At 34.2% G+C, this 22,443-nt stretch overlaps 1 protein-coding gene across 5 annotated transcripts in view; it reads right to left on the bottom strand.

Moving 5' to 3' along the window:
• The window catches only part of Lrba (LPS responsive beige-like anchor protein), a 648,575-nt gene that overhangs the window by 241,043 nt on the left and 385,089 nt on the right, over window positions 1-22,443 (bottom strand). The window lies entirely within an intron of this gene.

Raw genomic sequence — 22,443 nt, 5'->3', positions numbered from 1 at the left:
AGCCACACATGTAATAACTATAATGCTACTACTCACCCCCAAATTACATATTCTGCTATCTATTTAAAACATTTTAGAACATAAGACTAATATTCTGATCAGTGAAGAACAATTCATATCTATACTAAGGATGTAGTAAAGATAACATATGTTTAGCTAGCAATACACATTAACTAAACTGGGACTTAGCTAGCTCATCAGATATAAACAATTACTAACAACTTCATCTTAAAGTACGAAGAGAATCTAAAATTATTAAAGCAAATACTTTAAAATGAATATAATAAAAAAATTTAGGGAATCTCAAAAATGAATATGGTGAAGCAAAACAGATAGGTACTCTAATACTTTCAATACAGTTGAAACTTGTTTGTACAGATTTGTTCTAAACATTCAATAAAATAAATATCTCTGATCAATAGTTAACAGAAAATAATTTTAATTTACAAATAAATCATATTTTAAAATTTTTTTAATTGTAGTTGGACACAATACCTTCATTTTATTTATTTTTATGTGGTGCTGAGGCTCAAACCCAGTGATTCTCACATGCCAAGCAAGCATCTACCTACCACTGAGCCAAACCCCAGCCCCTAAATCATATTTTTAAAGATTACTATATTTGATGTTTAATACTGTCAACCATTTTATAATATGATTAAAGTTCCATGAGAAACCAAATTATAGGGTTTTTTTTTTTACTTTTTATCAAAACATCGGCGGGCATATCTGTAAATATTCAAAGATTTTCTGTGGAATAAATAATCATAGACATATTTATAAAGAATCTGGAAAGCTTATTAGCCTCCATATTAATTTAGAAACTCACTGATAACTTCTGCATTAAATTTGAACCTTATAACACCATAATTTTCCTTTCAAATAGGTATAACATTACTTACAAATCATAAAACTTTAATGGAAATGTGGATAGACACATGATATGGTTTAGACATCTTATAAGACATCTCTGTGAATACTCAAATGCAAGTTGTTATCAAATATACAAATGTTGTGTATAAACTAGATACTACTCCCTAAATGGTATTCCAATACGTTAATATCAAAATCCACAAACAAAATAAGATCTACTAGTAAAATACAATCATTTAAAAAATATACTTATTTTTTAATAAAGTATATTTAATAAGTATATTTAATAAGTATATTAATAACTAGACATCAAACTAATCACACAAATAGGAACGCCACAATTAAAAGGACATGTGTGCTATGCTTTAACAGTGCCAACATCTTGATTTCTAATAGCATTCCTCACTGAAAGAAACTAAGGCTCTTCAGAGAAAGAGCTGATTCCAGGGCCACAGCTGGACAGTTATAAGATGAACCTAGAACGGGGAAAGTAAGAAAGTGCCAGAAAATGAAGGGACACGTCAAAAAGACATAACAACAAGCTAGAAAAGCTTGGGGAAATCTGGAAAAAGTTAAGACACTAAAATAATGATTAAAATTGATGATATATTAACCACTGAAAATAAGAGAAATTCACGAGTCCACACCAATAATAAATAAATACACTGAGGGATGCAGCAATATATAACCTTAAGGTATTTGCTAACTAATAAAAGTAGGAGACCTGGGGAATGATAATTTTATAGTCACTACTACAAAGATTAATATGGGTAAGAATTTCTTAAGTGGACTCCACACTTCATTCAGATTTTACTGGTGTTTCTAATGTCATCTTTCTGTTCAGTAATCCCATTCAAGACACCACATTACACTTCAGTCTTTGCATTTTCCCAGGCTTCTCTGGGCTATGACAGTTTTAAGACTTTCCTTGTCTTGATGACCTTGACAGCTTTGAAAAGTACTTACTAGGACACTTGTAGAACATACCTAAGTTGGGTTTATGAGATGTTGTTCTCATGGTCAGACTGGTGTTAGGGTTTTGAGAAGGGAGACCACAAAGTCATAGTGTTATCCCCATCACATCAGAAGTACAGGCTCATCAACACAATTTATGACTAATGGTATTAACTTTGATCACTCGACTAAGGCAGCATTTCTTCACTAGAAGATAATTTCCTTCAACTCCCTTCACAGGTATGCTTTGGAAGCAAGCCATTAAGCACAGCATACACTTAAGGAATGGAGAGTTAGGTTCCACCTCCTTTAGTGGGAATATCTACATAAATTATTTGGAATTCTTCTGTGAGGTAGATTAGTCTCTTTTTCCCTATTTATTTTTTTTCAAATACTCATTTCAGATGGGGGACTGACAGATATTTATTTCATACTTTGATTTATAAACCAATACTAAATTATTTATTTTGTTTAAATTATTCTGACTTTGGCCATTAGGAGCTCTTTCAGGTGGCTCCATGTGCCTTTCAAATAACCCCATCATTCTGATTGTGAGCATTCCTTACCTTCTGGCAATACAAGATGCTCCAGGCTCAAGTTGAATATTCTTTGCCTCAGCAACAGAATCAGCAGTTTCTCTAAGAAGTCTGGTCCCTTGTATGGAGCATGGTATTAGAAACAAAGATCTGGGCATTGAGTATGTTTGTTGCTACTGGGCGTCATTATGCACTTAAACACCTAAGGGGATAAAGCTAAGACACATGCAAATATCCTAACCCTTGTATATACACATATGTGTAGTTTATTTCTATTATGTATGTAGTTTTATATAAATTAAACTAAATAAGATCCAAGTCTTTCACTCTACCCCAGTTTCACACAATTCCTTAAGCATTCATAGAGGGAATTCTGATGAGAAGCAGGATATTTGCATGGTCTCACCACAGACTGCTTATTAATTGCCAAGGAAAACATAACAGTATCTGGAAATATCAGACAACACCTTGGCTGAACAAAATTAACATCACCATTGAAGGGCAAATGGACATTCTATGCATCTAAGAAAGACATTATTTATGTAGTATGCCAACTAAATGGAAAATCTGAATCTAATCATAAATAAATATCTACATGAAAACTATCCTATTGAAAAAAAAGGAGCAGGAAAAATGAATTCTTCAAAATTGGTAATGCAAAAAGAGATAAAGGCAGGGCTAAGAAATTTTTTCAGACTAAAGGACAATGAAGAAATAGAATTAATGCCTAATCCTAGACTAGATTCTCTAAGGGAGGGGAAAATGTTATAAAGACATAATAATTTGATCAGTAGACAAAAATGAAATATGGATGGTAAAGATAAATTTCATAAATATGGTAACAATTATAGTTATATAAATAAAGTAATCCTAATCTCTGGAACCTGTGAATATGTTACCTAACATGAACTGTAGTGTGCATATTTTTGGGTTAGATAAAACAAACTGAGTATTAGGGGATAAAGAAGCATAATGTAAAAAAAAAAATGGGTTCAGAAAAAAGTAGTGTATGTATATATACACAGAGAGTGACAGCACAAATGATTACCTGGCTATAATGATAATGGTAGACAAATTCAGTAAGTTTTTTAAAAGGCCATGATCTTTGTTTCATACATGATAAATAGAGCACATATGTGATAAAACTGAACCAACATCAGTGAAGTGTAAACTTTAAATGTTTTCTACAGCAAATGAGCAAGGCCCTAAGTAACTTAGGGAGACCCTATCTCAAAATAAAACGACAAATGGGCTGGGGATGTAGCTCGATGGTTAAGCATCCCTCGAATAAATCCCCAGTACCTTGCCTCCCCCACAATTCTAGAAATAGTTATTCTCTCCTGTGATGTACTCAGAACCAAGAGTTCAGTAAAGGAATTCTATGGAAATCCTTGGTAAAGCTAACTGGCCAATATGTAAACAAGTCTATTATGATTTAATTAGTACCACTGGCAAATACAAATCAATAGGATATATACAAACACAGATTTGCCTTCTTTTTAAAGAGGTTTCCCCAGTTCAACCATTAAGAACTTCAAATGGAGAGCTGTTAGAACAGCACATAATTTCAGGCAAATTTCAAATGACACATAATTCAAATCACTGTCAATTAAAAGAATTGCCATTAGTAAACGCTATGAAAAAACAACTCATAAATAGCAATCCTCTCCTACAATTTATGAAAATTCTTCCTGAAAACTTTACTGTCACAAGTTCTATATGTTTTAATCTATTCTTAATGAATAAAAGAGAGATCTTTCTCTAAATAACTGACAGTTTACTAATATGCCAAACTTGTTTACATGAAAATATTTCTAAACCATGATCATATTCTATAATAGGCAGAACAATACTCTCTTCCAAAGAAGTCCAGATCCTAATCTCTGGAAACTATAAATGTTACCCTACATAGTGCTATGGTTTGGATATGGTTTGGGTGCCCCAAAAGGTTCAGGTGATTAAAGAGTTACTCCTCAGGGTAGTGGTATTGGGAGGTAGTGGAATCTTTAAAAATGAGATATAGAGAGCAGGGCACAGTGGTGCACACCTGTAATCCCAGTGACTCAGGAGGCTGAGGCAGAAGGATCACAAGTTCAAAGCCAGCCTCAGCAAAATGGAGGCACTAAGCAACTCAGTGAGACCCTGTCTTTAAATAAAATACAAAATAGGGCTGGGGGTGTGGCTCAGCGGTCAAGTGCCCCTGAATTCAATCCCCAATAACCCCCTAAAGGGAGGGGGAGTGGAGGACATACAGGGAGATAACTTTAAGTCACTGAGGCTAAAAGATATTTCTTTTGTGACACCTAGGTATTAACAAAAGACGGTTGTTAGGAAAGGACCATGCCTGGCCCCACCTACTCTCTGTCCCTGGCTCAAGACATAATTGCTTGCTACTACTACGTGAACACATACCATTATTATGTGCCAAGTGGTAATGCAGCCAAGGAGTAGCCCTCATCACAGGGCCTGTGCTATGCTGTTTCAATTTTGAACTTCCAGAATGTTAGCTAAATAAACACATTTTCTTCATAAGTATTTTGTATAGTTTGTTATAGTGATGAAAAGCTGACTAAATTAAGGCTGCTAATCAGATAATTTAAAGTAAGAAAATTAGCCTGGAATATTCAAGTGGGCCCAATATAATAACTACCAGTGCTCATTAAAGTGAAAGAGGGTGGTAGAAGAGTAGTCAAGAGTAATGCAACATAAGAAGCAGCACTCAATCTGTTGCTACTGACTTTGAAGACAGGAAGAAGAAGCCATAAGCCAAGGCATATGAAAGATCTCTAGAACTGAAAAGGACAAGTCAACCAGTTCTTCCTTAGACCTTCTTAAGAGGAATATAGTTCTGCCAATAACCTTAATTTCTGCTCAGTGAGAGAGACTCGTATTGTTCAAGCCACCTTATTTGTGGTAATTTGTTTACAGCAGCAATACAAAACTAATACATAAATTGTATACATATATAATATATAAATATATATTCTTCCCTTTATCATAAAAACACAATAAATATAATCTTTAAAACAGTAGGAAATCACTATGAAATTCAGTTATATGACTAACCTACTAATCCCCACCCCACGCATACACATAGAACACTCCCATATCTCTGGCTTAGAATATAATAAAGCTTCCATGTGCTCTTTTGGCAAGAGATGTTCTATCTCCTTTCTATCACTACTCTTCATCTACTGTAAATGGTTCTGCTCTCGTTACCTTCAGCATCACTGACTATGTCTCAGTCTCTATTGTTCTCTCTCACTCTTTAATTCTTTTACATACTTGAATATATTCTTTTTACTAGTACATTATAATTACACATAACAGTGGGATTTGTTGTTACATATTTGCACATGAAACAATATAATGATATAATTTGGTCAACATCATTCCCTAGTATCTCCTTTTTTCTCTGATCCTTTACAGGTTTCCCCCCTTTTTTAATTGATTTTATTTTTTTAAATACATGACAGCGGAATACATTATAATTCTTATTGCACATATAGAGCACAATTTTTCACATCTTTATATATAAATTATGTTTATGCCAATTCATGTCTTTATACATGTACTTTGGGGTTTTTTTGCATTACAATTCTTATTACATATATATATACACCACAATTTTTCATATCTCTGTTTGTATATAAAATATGTTGACACCCAATTCGCTTCTATTTCTTAAAAGCCACCCCACACCTTAATGTCCTTTTTTTCTCTGAATCTTCTATACGTAAGAGAAAACATATAACCTTTGACTGAGTTTGGCTTACTTCACTTAACATAATACTCACAAATTCCATCCATTTTCCTGTAAATTGCATACTTTCATTCTTCTTTATGGCTGAATAAAACCCCATGATGTATATAAACTATCCTTTGTCGATTCATTTATCCATTGACAGGCAGCTAGGTTGGTTCCATAATTTGGCTATGTGAATTGTGCTGCTATAAACAGTGGTATGTACGCATCACTATAGTATGCTGACTTTAATTCCTTAGGATAAATACTGAGAAGTGGAATAGCTGGGTCAAATGGTGGTTCCATTTCTAATCCTTTGAGGAACCTCCATCTCGTTAATTCTTTTCGGTTATTTTTGCTCATGCAGTATCTCCTGAGCCTCTTGGCTCTCACATGAGGATTGGCCTTAAATGCACAAGGTTAGTTGACACCTTTTTTTCCTTGTCTGCAAATATATCAATCAGCATACAATATTCTGTGCATCTCAGTTCTTTTCATTGTTGCTGCGCATTCACTGGTTGTTTTCCAAGGATATTCTCTCCCTATTTACAATTTGAACATTACATTTTTCTCTTGAAGGCTATGTTATTTACTCTATCTGAAAACTAGAATGTGAGAGCAGCAGGCATAATGACTGCAAAGTTACACACTCACACACACACACACACACACACACACACACACTCTCTCTGCAATAGGCAGCTATGATAAATGGCAATATAACTGTATGTTCATTTTCGCTATACATAGGCAACTTCCCCCCATATATCCTCAGTAACTGTTTATAGAACAGGGAAAAAATAAGCTTGGAACATCCTGATATGAAAAAGGAAGCAGAAAGACCGAAACAAAGCCAAGTTATGTGTATTATCAGAACAGATAATAACAACACTTATTTACAGTATATTTTCTTAAAACTTACCTGCATCAAGACATTAAAGGTCTTCAAATACTAAAACAGTGCAAACATTATTAGACTAAGGAGTACTAGATGTCAAAATTATGTCATATTCAAACTTATTTCCATATTGCCCAGAATTGTTTATTTTGAAATAAATTTTTAGTCTTATGACAAATTTGTATATAAACCCAAATATAGACCTCTGCAATCTAACAATAAGACTTACAAATATTAGTGTCATATAATATTATTATAAGAAATATTATATATAAGATATTATTATATATAAGAAAATATTATATATATTATTATATATAAGAAATATTAGTGTCATATAATATTATTATAAAAAATATTATATTAGACTCTCTTTAATTTTTTTATATTGATCACACACAAAACTACAAAAAAGTAGTATGCACACTACAGAAATATTATTTTTCCTTAAATATGACAACTCTCCTGATAATTCCAGCTGAAAACATCCAGGGTAAAGTATAAGAGATAAAATGCAATGCTGACTTACTTCTTTAATACATAAAAGACTTAAGAAACAAAGTGATACAACCTAAAAATTACTAACATATATGGTATGAAATACATTTATTTACATATAAATATATACAAATCTACTGAATAAATATAAAGACAATAATAAATAAATTAAAATCCTCAAAAGCTATTATTCATATTCTTTAGCTATTTTTCATCTTTTATTTATTATCTTCAAGTTTTATCTTAAATATAAGTTTAATGTATGTAAATTCATGCCATGGCCATAAGTTTGTTGCCTTTTTTCATTTCAATCTGCATCTCTTGAATTACTTAAAATACAATTAATGTATTAGCTACAGAAATCCTCAATTTTAATTATCCTATAAGAAAAGTACCAAGGAAGAATCACATGGTACTTTCATGGGCTCTGAAAATCAAATTATAATAATACCTAAATTATATCAAAAAGAGTCAAAATTATAAGAAAAAACATGAATGAATATAACACATGAATTAATAAAAATAATATGAAATAAAGGCTGACTTCAAAAAGCAAATTATTTTTGAACCTTATTAGACTTTTTCTAATTAAATATTTCCAATTAAACTATTTGGAAAAATTAATTAATTTTCACCTTAAAAGTTAAAGGAAAGTCAATAATGGTTACTGAAATCAGAATAAAATGTTTTCATTAATACAAACGGTATTGACCATGACAATATTTCTAGCTAAATATAAACTGGTCTTTATTGAGTGAGCAAGAACTTGCACAGCTAAATACCTGTCATCAAAATACACAAATGATTTTGTAAAATACACATGGAAAATATTTCAGTACTTATGAAACAGTGTCATCAACTCCAAGTAAAAGCTGAAATCGACAAAGAAACAGAAATTGGTGTCAGTTTATTTCTGAGAGCTTACTATATTTGGTAAAGTGTTTCCTCTTTGATAACACAGTGGGTTCAGTTTTATGTAAAGACTCATTAAAAGGCCCAATGTTTTTTAAGTATAAAATATGCAGCATTTTATTAACTCCATTTCCATCTTTTATAGACAGCCATGGATATAACTACCCATCACTTCAAAACCAGAATTAAATTTCAAATATTTTCCCAGTGATTTGCTATAATTTGCTTTAGAAATTTGCTAACCCACAACCATTTCCTTAAAACATCCCTAAATGATAATTACAACATTACTTGGTCATCTACATATTTCAAAAACAAAAACAACACAAGTCACAGATCTCTACATATCTACATCATCTGATCGTGTTATAAAATTTCAGAGTAAGATACTGGAGTTCTAGCCTTCTTTTAGGAAAATTAATGGGAAAAAAAAGAGGGCTTTGGAGATTGTTGTGAAGACAGGGAAAGGCAGGTGTGCCATGGATACCATTTAAGTCATGAGAAGACAGAACTTAAGAAACTGTCATAGACAAATGCAGAAAGAACATTTTAAGAAAAACAGAATGGCGTTGCCAGGATATAGAGAAAAATGTGAGAGCTTTAAAATAAACTGTCAGCATCTTTGCAAGTCATGCTCTGTTGTTTCTTAGCTTTAGAATGAAACAAGCTATTTAATGTCTCTGCCTTGGTTTCTAAATAGATAGGGATAATAATAGAATATAATTCATTATGGATTTCTTGAAAGGATTAGGACAATTAAGGTGCTTAGCATAGTGCCTGGCACAGAATAAGAATCCAGTAGGCAGTATGGTGATCATCTCATTTCAGGTGAGTTTTGAAAGGCTTTTGAAATATTATTTCTAGAAATCTCACATTGAAAATTTGACCTTGGTGATAGAAATCTCCAGCAAAGAGGAGGACATCAAATTTGCCTATTGACCAATAAATGGCATTGACCAATGCCATTTATTAAGCATGACTATGTACTAGTCCTGTAATGCCACCAAGTAAATAAGTCACCTCCCTTCCAACAACTTTTCATATCAGTAAGTTAATAATTAGAAAGGACTACATGGATAATAAGATATAGGAGACAACAAAAACTACAACATAAAGCTGGGAACTGCTTGAGAGAACTGATACCTGGAACATCAATTTAAGGTGCTCTCTGGAGCTGAGATGGGGGTCAGTGAGCAACAAAGTAGAATAGGTAGAGTTTTCAAGGATTTCAAAGTGTAATGACATAATGATAATGTGTTTCATTCTATTCTTCTAAGTGAAAAGCTAGCAAGAGAACTACAATATAAGCATGTATTTTACAAAATCATCAATGTTTTTTATTTTTTATTTTTTGTAGTTGTAGATGAACAGAATGCCTTTATTTTATTTGTTTATTTTTATGTAGTGCTGAGGATCTAACAGTGCCCCAGCATGCAAGGCAGGCACTCTACTACTGAGCTACAGCTACAGCCCCTCAAATTTTTTAAACTTTAAAGAACTTTAAAGAACTTTAATTCCTGTCCTCTTCTCCCAAATATTTATCGAAAACCTACTACCTAGCAGTTAGTGTATAAAGTTCTAGGAATAATAAAACATTATGATGAGGACTATAACTGGTTTGGTGGGAAAGTGTTAACATAGATAATCCCAGAAGAAACTTAACCTTTCTGATAAAGGTAGCTTGTTATATCACTACAACTTAAATTACAGTTTCAAGATTGCATCAAATTTATACAGTTCTTAGATTTTAGACCTATATACATATAAAAAGCATGCATTCCTAAACTCCATCCTGAAAGCCCTAGCAACTTAAATTTTGTTGAATGAAAGCATGGAGGACCTCAAAAACCTAACTGGAATTTAGGAACCTGTAAAACTAGACCTTTAGATTTGTGCCTAAGCTCTCTGTTTTATAATATTCTACAAATTCTATCAAATGCCAGGAAACAAAATTTATTCCTGGCTGAAAAAAAAGGAAAAGTGAGGATAACTCAAAATTAGATGTGAGTGGATCAGAGGAATATGACAAACCCACACAAGGCAATCCAAGATTTATAAAAGCATGTAACATTGGTCAACTTACTCAACCTTCCCACATCTCCATTTTTTCATTTATAAAATGATGACATATAGATAGTACTCACTTCAAAGGGGTGTTGTGAGAATTTACAAGTTAATAACAGGTATAATACTTAGCACAGTGTTTGCCACATAATGCAAGTTTCCTATATGCTATTATTATTGCAGAAGCATTTCTCCCAATATCTAGTTAGTGAATAATACACCCTGACAAAACCAAACAATAGCTCTAAAACATGAAGACTTCAGAGGTAAAACACTGGAAGGTCAAACAGGTAGCTACACAATAGTACAGAATAGTGACTTCGGTGTCTTTAAGAAACAAGAGGTAAAGCAGAGGTCACAATAAATATATGCTCAACCTTTTTATACATGTATAAAAAAAAGAATTATATTCTACAATTAACAAAATTTAGATAACTTTCAATCACTTTAAATCACCTAAGCAAAAAGCAATATTAATAATAAAGAGTATACTTCTTAGGATATAGAATCTGGAATCCCATCAATGGTTTGTTCAGCTTGCATAAGTCACAACTGATTGGACACGGTCCCTGTGGGCATGCCATTTCATCCAGACTGGACGGTTCATTAGTCATAATTACTATAACTGTACAGCAGAGACTGCAGTTTTATCTCATCATACATCTTTGATCAAGCTGCTTCAATTTTGCTTCATCAGCATATGAAGTTACATTATTGGAGCTTTTTATTTTCCAATCGGTAATTAACACAGATTATGCTTTTTATCAAAACATGTATTTGGTTTTCACAATTAAGTGAGGACCCAGATCTGACCACTGTTTGACCTCTGCTATTACAAAATCACCTTAACACCATGAATCATCAAATAAAATCTAGAATGTTAGAGAAAATTAAACAAAGAAAAGAACTGACCTGTGTTAAAAGCATTAAGATGATTGCACTTATCTAAATCGAGACTAACCATATTTGCTGCAGCTTCTCATTAAACATTAAATCGCACACCAAAAGAACACATCATACATATTTATTGTTTTTCACTGTCACTTTCTAAAGACTCATACCACAATTAGCGTTTCTTTCAAACTATAAGCTACATAAAGAAATTTCCCATGAAGCTTGAAGACAAAGTAATGTGGAAGATTGTTCAAGAAGGTTAAAGAACAGATGGATAATAGATTTCACTGAACACTAAAAGCTTAACACACTCACTTCAGAAAAGAAAATGTTGCCAAAACATGGTTCCAATGTAAAATGCTGAATGAAATTGATGTGTCAGGATTTTTTTTTTCTTCCAAGTTCTTTGGGAGAACAATAGGGGACTAAAAGGCCTGTCTCACTATTTTTGTGTCTCACCATTTTCATGTGCAAAGTGTCCCCACTGTAGGCTGTATGAACAATCATAATCGACAGTTACATGCAGGCACTGAGGCTGCAAAAATCCCAGAGTAATTAGTGTTGTCTGAATGCAATGACATCTGTGTTCTCATGGTTCTCGAGACATGTCAGACCAATAAGATGTATATGAAAAAATATGACAAGCATTGCAAATGCCCTTCTGAAAGGCCTTACACTTTGGGGGAAAGCTGAAGAAAGAACACATGTCATCTTCTTCTTGTAAGCAATGTATTTAAGATTAAAAGATCTTAAAAAAATCTTTTGAATCATTCATTCTCTTCTTGAAAGCATATAGCATCTGCATGAGAGACAGCAAGGTAGTATGAAAAAAAATCTGCTCTAAGTTTGCTGCTTAAAACTTTAACACATGTGATTCTGTTCAATGCAATATATGTGCCCATGTCTGTAAGTGACAAAAATAGAGTACAGCTTATTAACATTCCTTCATTATTTACATTTTAATCTAAAAACAGTATCTCTTGGTATAAAACATAAAATAGCTTTTCATTTGTGGTTTAATGCCTTAGAATTATGTTAGCATTTTCTAACAAGAAACTGCCAAATTGACTGTATTAAGAAGTCTTTGTTTTAGGATACCTAATGCTTTTGCTTATTGGTGGCTATTGCTGAGCTCTCTCTCTCTCTCTCTAGATTGTAGCAGTATGTTTGAGCATGCACTTGCTCCAAGAAAGACATTAGTCATCATTAACAGAAGCACTGACACCAAATCTAAGTGCCTCTCCACAATGACCAAGTGGCAATCATCTTTCTCTTACACTGTCACTGCTGATTAGGATTTTCTTTCATGAAAATTTAATTTGTCCCCCTTTCTACAGCTTTTTTTTTTTTCATTTCTGAAAAAGCAGTGTATACAGGAAAGATAACAAATGAAGCAAAACAAGTTCTACTTATAACATAGCTAATGATATAAAGGTTGCAAGATTCTCAGGTTGAATCTTCTATTTAATACAACAGAAAAACACAGATTAAGCCGAGGATTAACAAAGAGCAGAAGAAAAATAATGATCATGAAAGGAATATTGCTTTAACAATCTCTAACCTCAAAAGGTGAACAATTCAAGGGATTCAACCAAGACTTCCTTGAATGTTAATTACAGAATCTCAAGGCTTTTTAAAAATAACACTCATAGTAGCCATATTTCACTATATTTCAATTCTGTATCCTCTATTTCTTAACAAACAAGACGGGAACATTCACACAGACATGCCACTGTAAACTTAAGAAAATACTTAAGCATTCATGCCTCCACTGTGCATTAACCTGCTAGTTAGTATTTTTTGAAAAGGGGATTTTTGTTGCATTGGACAAGTGGAAATGATTCATGTAGCCACACAGGGTACTGCACAGCTAGATGATACCACAGACTTAAAGTTTGGTTCTGTACAATATCACAGAGTTAAACAAGATATCATAACGATAAGTTATTTAAGGAAGATTTTAAAACATTTACTTTTCTGTTTTATTTCAATTTGTTTAAAGTTTGTAAAAAAAAAAAAATGTAAGCATGCGATAGTTTGCAAGGATCCTGGTACAACCCAAACTCCCACTTCTAGTTATAAATATTATCTTCTCTTTATATTACTAATGTATTGTAACAAAATAGAGATTTGTTTAAATTTTAAGTATCTCAAAATTATTTTTGTCCCTTTTAGAACAATATAGTTTAACTCAAAACCCATCATACTTCTGTGTTCACATGAACATAAATTGTGTCTTTAAAAATGTAAATATTCACATGAAATGTTTTAAAGGAAAAATCAGACTATTTCTTCTTAAATTCAGAATTAACCATGTTAATCAAGTTTTAAGTGATCTATTTCTGATTATTTTCCTGTGAAAAATAATATAAAACAAATTTGAAGATCAAATAGCAACTGCTTGGTTGCATGTACAAATGGTTCAAGTTGCTTTATTTATTTGTTTGCCCTATTTAAAATCAGTCTGAGGTTAAACCATGTTAGAAGAAACTAGGAATTTAAATGGATTTCTAACAACTTAAATTTTAAAACAGGAATATCTAAGATTAAATAAAGAGCTATCCTAAAATAAAAGCAAAATGATATTATAGTAACCTAATTTAAGAATCTTTTAAGAGTACGTTTACAAATAACTGTCTCATTTATATCTTTATTTAACTAAGTATGCTTCTTAAATTTGAAAATGCTTCAAATTAAGTTCTCATTTTCAGAGTTGCACAGCCTTATCCAAATCAAAACTTCAAAAAGTTACAATATAATTACTAACTCCATTGCTAGATCTAGTACATGTTCAAGTAGAGAAGTTTAGCTCTATAACTTCTACCCCTCAACCTAAACCTCCAAGTCACTTGTCAGTTAAAGGTTGGGCGATTTATCGACCGCCTCTGGATGCATACTGTCAGTACTGAAGGAAATATGAGGGAGGGTTGTCGCTACTGTTCTCAAGCTCATTGATAATGACATACCTGCCTCTGTCACCCATTACCCATACTACAAACTACTTAGACCTAACTGAAAAATCAATAGCCTACTTGCACTGGTTCCTGTGGCTGCCTCCTTTGATTGTCAGCTCCTGTCTAGGGTCAGCACTTACATGAAAGGGGCTGTGACTGCCTGATGCTTTCAGGACAACCTAACGATATGAAACTAGCCAACAGAACAGTAAATTCTGTCTCCCTGCCCTCCTCATCAATTAGGCTTTGACTAGGCTTGCCTGTAGAAACCTGACCTTTTAAGTTTAGGTGAATATGGACTAGCTGAACACACCATTGCCCTCAGCACTGAGCCAGGAAATCTACTGACAGGTTAAACAAAACAGAAGGTTGTAACTGTCATAATTTGCATTGCACTTTCACGCCAACAAGGGTGTTATCAGTAGGGGCAAGCCCTGGAACACACAACTCCAGCACCCTTAAGCCACACTACTCATAAATTTTCAAGTGAAGTAAGATAAAACATAAATTCACAAATAGCAATGCATTTCCCATCTCTCAGTCTTTTAGGTTTGCACTTTGCAAACCCACAGAGTGTCCATCAACAACTCTCTTGGTGGTCACCTGGCACTCCTAACTGCATTGATCAGGCACTTTCAAAAGTCAAAGTAACTCAACTATGCCAAGTAACAGACTATTTTAGAGAGAATTTATAATGCAGCAGATAGATCAGCTGATCTATGTCTCAAAATGAGAGTAATTAGATCTCAATGTGTTATCTTTTTCTGCCTCACTTCTTTCCCTCCAAAAATATTCACAAAGATAGACAAATAGTAAGTATCACATAAGTGAAAAGAGGTGTTGAAATTATTTCCTACCATGCTACTCTGGTACAGCATCTTTTACAGTGTGAGGGAAAACTAAGAACATCTGTAAAATAAAAGATGTTAACACTTTTATGCTTGTCAGATCTTCTGATGAAAACAAGTGAAAAGCATTTGAAAGTAGAATAAAACTTTTCTTTCTGTAGTGACTCATGTTTTGTGGACCATTTTTCAGCTTGCACCTATCTCTTAGTACAATATGAGCTCAGTAATATCACATTTGCTAGTGATATTAGTCCAAACCTCTCATTTAACAATTGAAAAAATAACTAGTTAAGAGCATGACTTTATCAAGGTTACCCAAACAGTCACACCAGGACAAAATTTCAGGGCTTTTGCTCCCTGGATTGATGTTCTTTATTGATACTTTTGCAATGTCTCCCTCTATAAAGCTACATGACAGCAACAATCTTATATTTAAGGAAAATATGTAGATTTATGTCATTCATTTTAAATTGATTCTATAATTTGCAGAAAGTTTTGACTATGTAGAAAATGATAATTTGTAGAACATTTAACAAGAAGTTCCTAGAGAACACATAACTATTAGAAATAGAAGACTGAGTTAAGTATGGCTAGAACCCTTTGCTGACCTAATATGATGATTAACTATGCATCTGGAAGGCTTGCAAGTCCTTTGTGTGTACCTAGCTGATAGCAGAGTGAAAGGGCATGGATAGTGTCTGGTCCCAGCAAGCAAATCATTTGGAAACAGTCATAGCCATAGATCAAAGATTTTCCACTCTATCTAGATTGATTTAAACCTGCTAACTTAGATTTTTGTCTACAGACAAAACCAGTCAGAAAATAAAGAGAATGACTCTTTAGGATCCAAAGATAATGAGGAAAGATAGAAAGGGAAAATTCAGAAAAGAAACAGACTGACAGAACCTTGATACCATAGGCCAAGACAGCTGTTTTATATCCTTGCTTTATTTAAGATGGTTAAGGGAAAAGTTTCCATTCCTTAGACCTTCAACTATTATTTCATTTATACTATACAGATGTCTTCTATACATAGATTAGAGCCAGTGAAGGATTTTGTTGTTGCTGCTTAATCACTACAAGGAATAAGAAGGGATAAGAGAAACCCTCTCTGCACATCATTTTTATTCTAATTAACAACATTTGAAGGAAGAAACAGGCAAGATTTTTAATATTTGCATTAAAACAACACAATATCCATTTAAAATTTCCTGTAATCTTAGCAGAAGATTGATGTCAAAGTACTACTACTACTAATAATAATAATATAGATGCAAAATCAATGTATTTAAAATAAACTGAAATATTTTAAATGACTAGTTTTCCTAAAGCATATTTTAAAAAACCAAAAATCTAGCCATAGGTATGCTTAACTAACCATTTTAAACATAGGTTCACAAAATATCTCATGACCTCTAAGAAACACAGTGTGTACTTTCAAATCTTACATTTTGAACTAAGTATAGCTTAGTACTAGCATAATCTAAATCACTAATCTCATTCATCTGTTTCATCAATGTCAGGCACTGGTTGCAAGAGATTGCAGCATGGCTTTAAGATCACATACCGTACACTATCTAAGTCCACAGTAGTATTTTCATACACAAAATGCAACACCTTCTTCATAAACAAAATAAAACAAACATCTTCTCTCAACTAAATTTTGACTTTCTTTTAGCATTAAATTCAGTATTTGATCAATCCTGCTTTCCTGTCCATCTTCTGGAAGTTATATTAAAGACCAGCATAATTTGGTTTTCTAGGTAGAAGAAATACATAGAATAATCCAAGTATTACATAACTATCCCTTAAATAGTTAAGTGTTGTCTCCAATAAATGCACCCTTTCATCTGAAGATTATACAGAGAAAGCCAAAAGTCACAAAATCCAAAATTACTTGGCAGGTAAAGAAAAATTCTCACCTCATAGTATACTAATAAGTTCAAATTGTGAAAGAAAGAAAAGAAAGAAAGAGGAGAAGACAAAACACGAATCTTATTCTAACTTTCCAGAACAAGTTATTTCCATGCTTATAAACGGAAATAAAAGAACATAATTGCTGCAATTCAAAATATGTATATTTAAAATGGGAAAAAGCTAAATCATTCTTGGTAATGCCAAAATACATATACTAAAATAAATGAAAATAAAGCAAGTTCAACAAAACACCTTTTGAAAAATACTTGCTAAATTAACTTAGATGTTCTTAATATCTATGCTCTAGTTCAGTTATACAATGGCATCTTTTTCAGTCAGGCTAAAACTACTTACTTCCATTTTCCTGAGCATAAGTTTCTTACTCGATTATTATATATTCTAGTGAAATGTGATTTTGTATAGTTTGATAGAGTACTCATTCAGACAACTGTTTATTTAACTTGAGGGAAAATAATACATACTTTCAACTTTCTCATCCTACTTAATAATATAAAAAATTATACATGTAAAAGTCTAATTACGGGCAAATATCACTAATCATACATACAATAGCATCTATGGTAATTCAAATAAACTTCAAATGTCCACAAAACAACACCAGTCAAAAGTACATAAAAGCGTTGCATTTTCCAGTGAAGTTTGATAGGCTTACTATGAAAAGTTAAAGCTATTATTACTTTCACCTGACATATCATTATCTTAAGTTCAAACCGTTCAATGAGAACACCTTTGGGTTACCAAAGTTTTTATTTTATTTTTTAAAAGCTACATTGTGAGGGAGGAGGAAAAACCTTGTTTCAACAGCATACCTGACAATTTAAAATTATTAATAGGCACAATGATGAACTTTTAAAGGCAAATTTTCAACTACTGGCTACTCTATATAGATTCCATAAAAATAATTATCAATAGCTTAATTAAACAATTTCTGTGATACTTCAGAGTTTGGGAAAATTAGATCTGTTGACAGAATTGACAGATAAGTCAAATTTGACTTTTAATATAATGTGAAGAGTATAATATTGACAATCATTAAAACTTACATCTATTTAAATATAATTACTTCAACAAAATTTCAACTAATTCACTAACAACTAATGTTCAGGTATTTACTTTTCTTTCTATTATTACTGACTTTGCTAGTTCTTAAATTCAAAGAACTTAATAATATTTCATCTCCCAATTTATATTGACCCTCCCATTTTCTTTTAAAAACAAAGCATTTTTATAATTACTTTGATTAAGTAAGTATGTAGGAACAAAAATTTAGCAACTTCACAAATGTTTCAAAGTTAGATTTCAGAGAATAAAAATATATACAGGTAAGCATGTGATCCTTTGTTTTTTCTAAAAGGCATAAATCCTTCAGAAAGGGGTTTTTTAGTAATTTAATTTTTTGAATGCTTCTAAAATGTTTCCTGGAAAACAAGATTATATAATCTAAAATCTGTGTACTTCTTCAGAAGAAATTATTGAAATAGTTTATTATTTCTACAAATAGAATAATAGATACATTTTAAGTCTCACTAATCTGATAAAGCATAAAATGTAATGGCATTTAACTTAGTAAATACATTACTAAGTAAAGATCAGCTCAAATAAAACAGTTAAGGATTCTGTATTCTCGGGAAACATAAACAGGATTACAACTGTCAGAGAGGTACAGCAGCACTGACTTCATCCATTAGTTTGGTTTTGCTTCTGAGAAATATAGCACATACTACTGAATCATTTCTTTTTAAATCCATACATTCCCTGTAGCAGTACAAGCTTCATCAGCAATGCAGGAATGTATAAAAATGACATGCAAAGGGCATTAGCTTTCTTTCTTTTCCCATACTGTTTTCCTATACATGGAGGGCAGCATTCTTTCTCAAAGCACTTAAACTGAGGCTGGTTAAGTCCATGCTAAAGGGAAATATAAGTGAATTCCCTAGGGAAGAATGTTTCACAATTGGATTATGTACTACTTTTTGAGAAAAATTAGGTCCTACTTATTTATTATCATACAAAAATATTGCAAGATTAGCATTCTATCCCATTTTCAATTATTCTTCAGTTAGAGGTATTTCAGTTTCTAAGTGTTCTGTCAACTCATCACCATATTTTAGCATGAGAGTACCTAGTCTTGATTATACTTTTAAATATAGTTCCTCAAGTTCAAACATACCAAATTTCTTTTGAAAATGTATTTATATAAATAGTTTTGGTTTTACTTGCAAGTCTCTATATGCATAAAAGTTTCAATTAAAGAGGAAATCCAATTAATCAGAGCTTACTCATGATCAAGCAAAAACAGAATGCAATGAGTAAACTGACTACTTTTCTGGAACTTAAAACACTCACATTTCTCAGTATTCACATAACCTGACAACTTTTTTAAGAAACTGGGAAATTTTAAGACTACAGTTTCAAACATACACATATTTTAGTTTATAGTAACTAAAACCACGCCCACCTCAGAATTATCATCTATGTTCTTATAAAATAAATGTAATGAGGAAAAGGTAAAGCCCAGAGGATCTTCAGGTTCTTGGGCTCACCGCTATACCAAACACAAAAAAAATCAAATCACTGGCTGACGTCCTTCCCTTTTTAGGACTGCCTCGAAGCCTGCCCAACACCACAGCTCTGGGCAGAAGCATGCTGATGTTGGCACTGCCTAAACCAAACAAACAAGATGTTTAACAGTCAAATAAAACGTCCTGCAGCCTCCCTAATGAATTTGTCAAGGACCATCAGATTTCGCTCCCCCTCCTTTGCCTCATTAACTCAAGTATGATGAGACGGATTATAACAAGAGAATACAGATCAATCGGTCTGAAGACTTGAAGTGGCTTTTAGCCTCTGGAGTTTGCTCCTCTCCCTCGGTCTCCTTTAATAGAATACCCTATCTCCTGCAGAAGGGCTGCCACTTCGTTTTAATACACCATCAAGAAGCTGCTGATGGACTTCTATACTAACAGACATAAAAGCGGAGGTGACGGGGGCTCTTCAATTATAGCCTCTCGGATACCGTTTCCCCCTTCAATTATTCAACCAGAGGAAAAGAGGAGCCTAAACCCACAGCTGAAGCTGCTCGGGGGCTGAGGCCGCCGCGAGTGAGCTGGGGGTGGGGGCAGGATTATTTGCTGGAAGTGTTTAAGTTTATTGCTCGAATGATGTTTCTAATTAGTACCCCGGCAATAAATTAAAGTCGCCTTTGTTTAACTGATTTATTATTTACTAGAGCATCTACCTTAGACAGGGTAAATTGGTAATGAATTGTTTTTAAATCAAAACATTTGTAACGTTTTATCATCCTTCAGCCTCTGTAAGTAAAAGTGGAGAAACCCGGGGACCAGGGTGCGACAAAACTTAGTCATGCTTGACACAGCCTGGGGCAGAGGAGGAGCGGGGTGTCAGGCCGCGGCGGCGGGAAGACCCGCGGCCCGGCCGCCCCACCCGGGGCGAGCGCGCGGCAGAGCTGGGCGCCTCCCGGCGGACCGGCGGCGCGGCCCGGAGCCCCGCGCAGGGAAGGTCCGCCACCGCAGCCTGTGCGCCCTCACTCATTCTCGGGACTATCCAGGGCCACGCGCAAGAACAGCCGCCATCTCCAAGACGGGGAGGGACTGCTCCGCACCCTCCAGCCCCACCACCAGTCTCCGCCCCAAAACTGCCCTCGGGAGAAGTTGCTGAGGATCCTCCCCAGCTGGCCACGCAGCTCCCCGCGGCAAAGTGCCCCTCCTGCCCCACAGAATCCCAGAGCGCCGACGCGACCCGGGGAGGAAGAGCCAAGTTACCAACTGAGCCTGGGCTTCCCCACGCGCGAACCCGAGCGCCGCCGCCGCTCTCCATCCCTCAGCAGCCAGCGTCCCCGGACGCGAGCTGCTCCCGAAGGCTGGAGCCCGCGGCCGCCCCGAGTCTCGGCCACTCCACGGAAGTTGTCTAAAGCTCTGAGTCCCAGAGTTTTACCGAGCTTACTTTCAACTGTTCTGCTCTTCCCAAGTCCTCGCCACTGAATATGACCCTAAGGAATAAATCAGGCTTGATTAAAAGAGAAAAAAGGCAAATATTCTTTAGACAGAGATTTTGGCAATGCGAGAGGACAAGCCACCAGCGGTCCGTACCAAAGATGTAAGAAAAACCCAAGAAGTCCAAAGATCTGACACCAACAAGATGGAGAGAATTAACTTCCCCTGTGCAACCGAATTCAAGTTGACCTGGTCAGACTTTAAAGACAGCAAGTGGAGAATTTCCTGGAGATTCTGCAAAAGCCACATTAATGGGTTTTACCTCACCTTAACAGCGTCACAGATTTTTATTTGTAGCACATAATCCAGACTGGAGTATCATCTCCGGAATCAAATAAAAGTCCCATCTACCCAAGAGTGTTAAAATGACTCAGAATCTAGACACCTTAAATTCAAAGATAGTTCAGTAAACCAGAAACAATGTTACAGCTTTTTCCTCACTCAAAAGGTCTAAAAGGCTACTGTGAATACTTCTTGTAAAGGATAATACACTCACTGAAGGCACATGCATGAGTTTCACTGAAATGCCAAGGGAGGAGTGAAGCCATCTGTGCGATCAATAACAGGACAGGCATAGATTTTTGTAGCAGTCAAGTCTTTTAAGAGCAAGAGTCAATTATGAAAATAAAATCATTTTAGAAATAAAACTCTGTACTGCCTGAAAGTATACCCAAAATTAGGTTTACAACATAACATATTAAGAAAACTTTAATTCAGGCCAACATCTACTCCCCTTCATTTTCATTTATCTTGATACAATTTTGAAAGCTTATTTTAACTTATAAGTATATGCTACCATATGTTACTACAAAAATTTGCACTATTTCTCATGACTTATTTTCTCTCTAGTAACTGGTTAGTTCTTGTAATGATAAATAATATTTGCTATATCCGAATCAATGATAAAAGAATTATCAAAGACTTGTTTTTGTCTCCCCCAGTTTTTCAACAGCATATGGAAATTACTAACAAGAGATTTATAGTTATAAACCCTCACCCGATATCCTCTCCACCCCCCACTGGTACATATACAGAGACTGCTCTGGCTCTTGGCAACAATGGGAGGAGAGAAGAGGAGGAAGACTTCACAGGATGGGGGAAAACACTCACAAAAATTAGGTCCTTTCCCAAGTTCCCTTCCTCCTCCCATTTGCCTTTAAGCCAAAGTAATTTTGTTAAGAGTTTGCACATCTTCTCCTGCACAATGCGGAATTATTTAAATTATTAAAAAAAAAAAAACACCTTTCTGAACCACTGCTACTCTCCCTTGCGTTATCCCAGCCATCTTCCGGATAATCCCTTCTATATACACTCCC

This window comes from Ictidomys tridecemlineatus, chromosome 9, assembly GCF_052094955.1.
Source record: "Ictidomys tridecemlineatus isolate mIctTri1 chromosome 9, mIctTri1.hap1, whole genome shotgun sequence".
Taxonomy (NCBI): domain Eukaryota; kingdom Metazoa; phylum Chordata; class Mammalia; order Rodentia; family Sciuridae; genus Ictidomys; species Ictidomys tridecemlineatus.
This window is presented reverse-complemented; position numbering and strand designations above follow the sequence as displayed.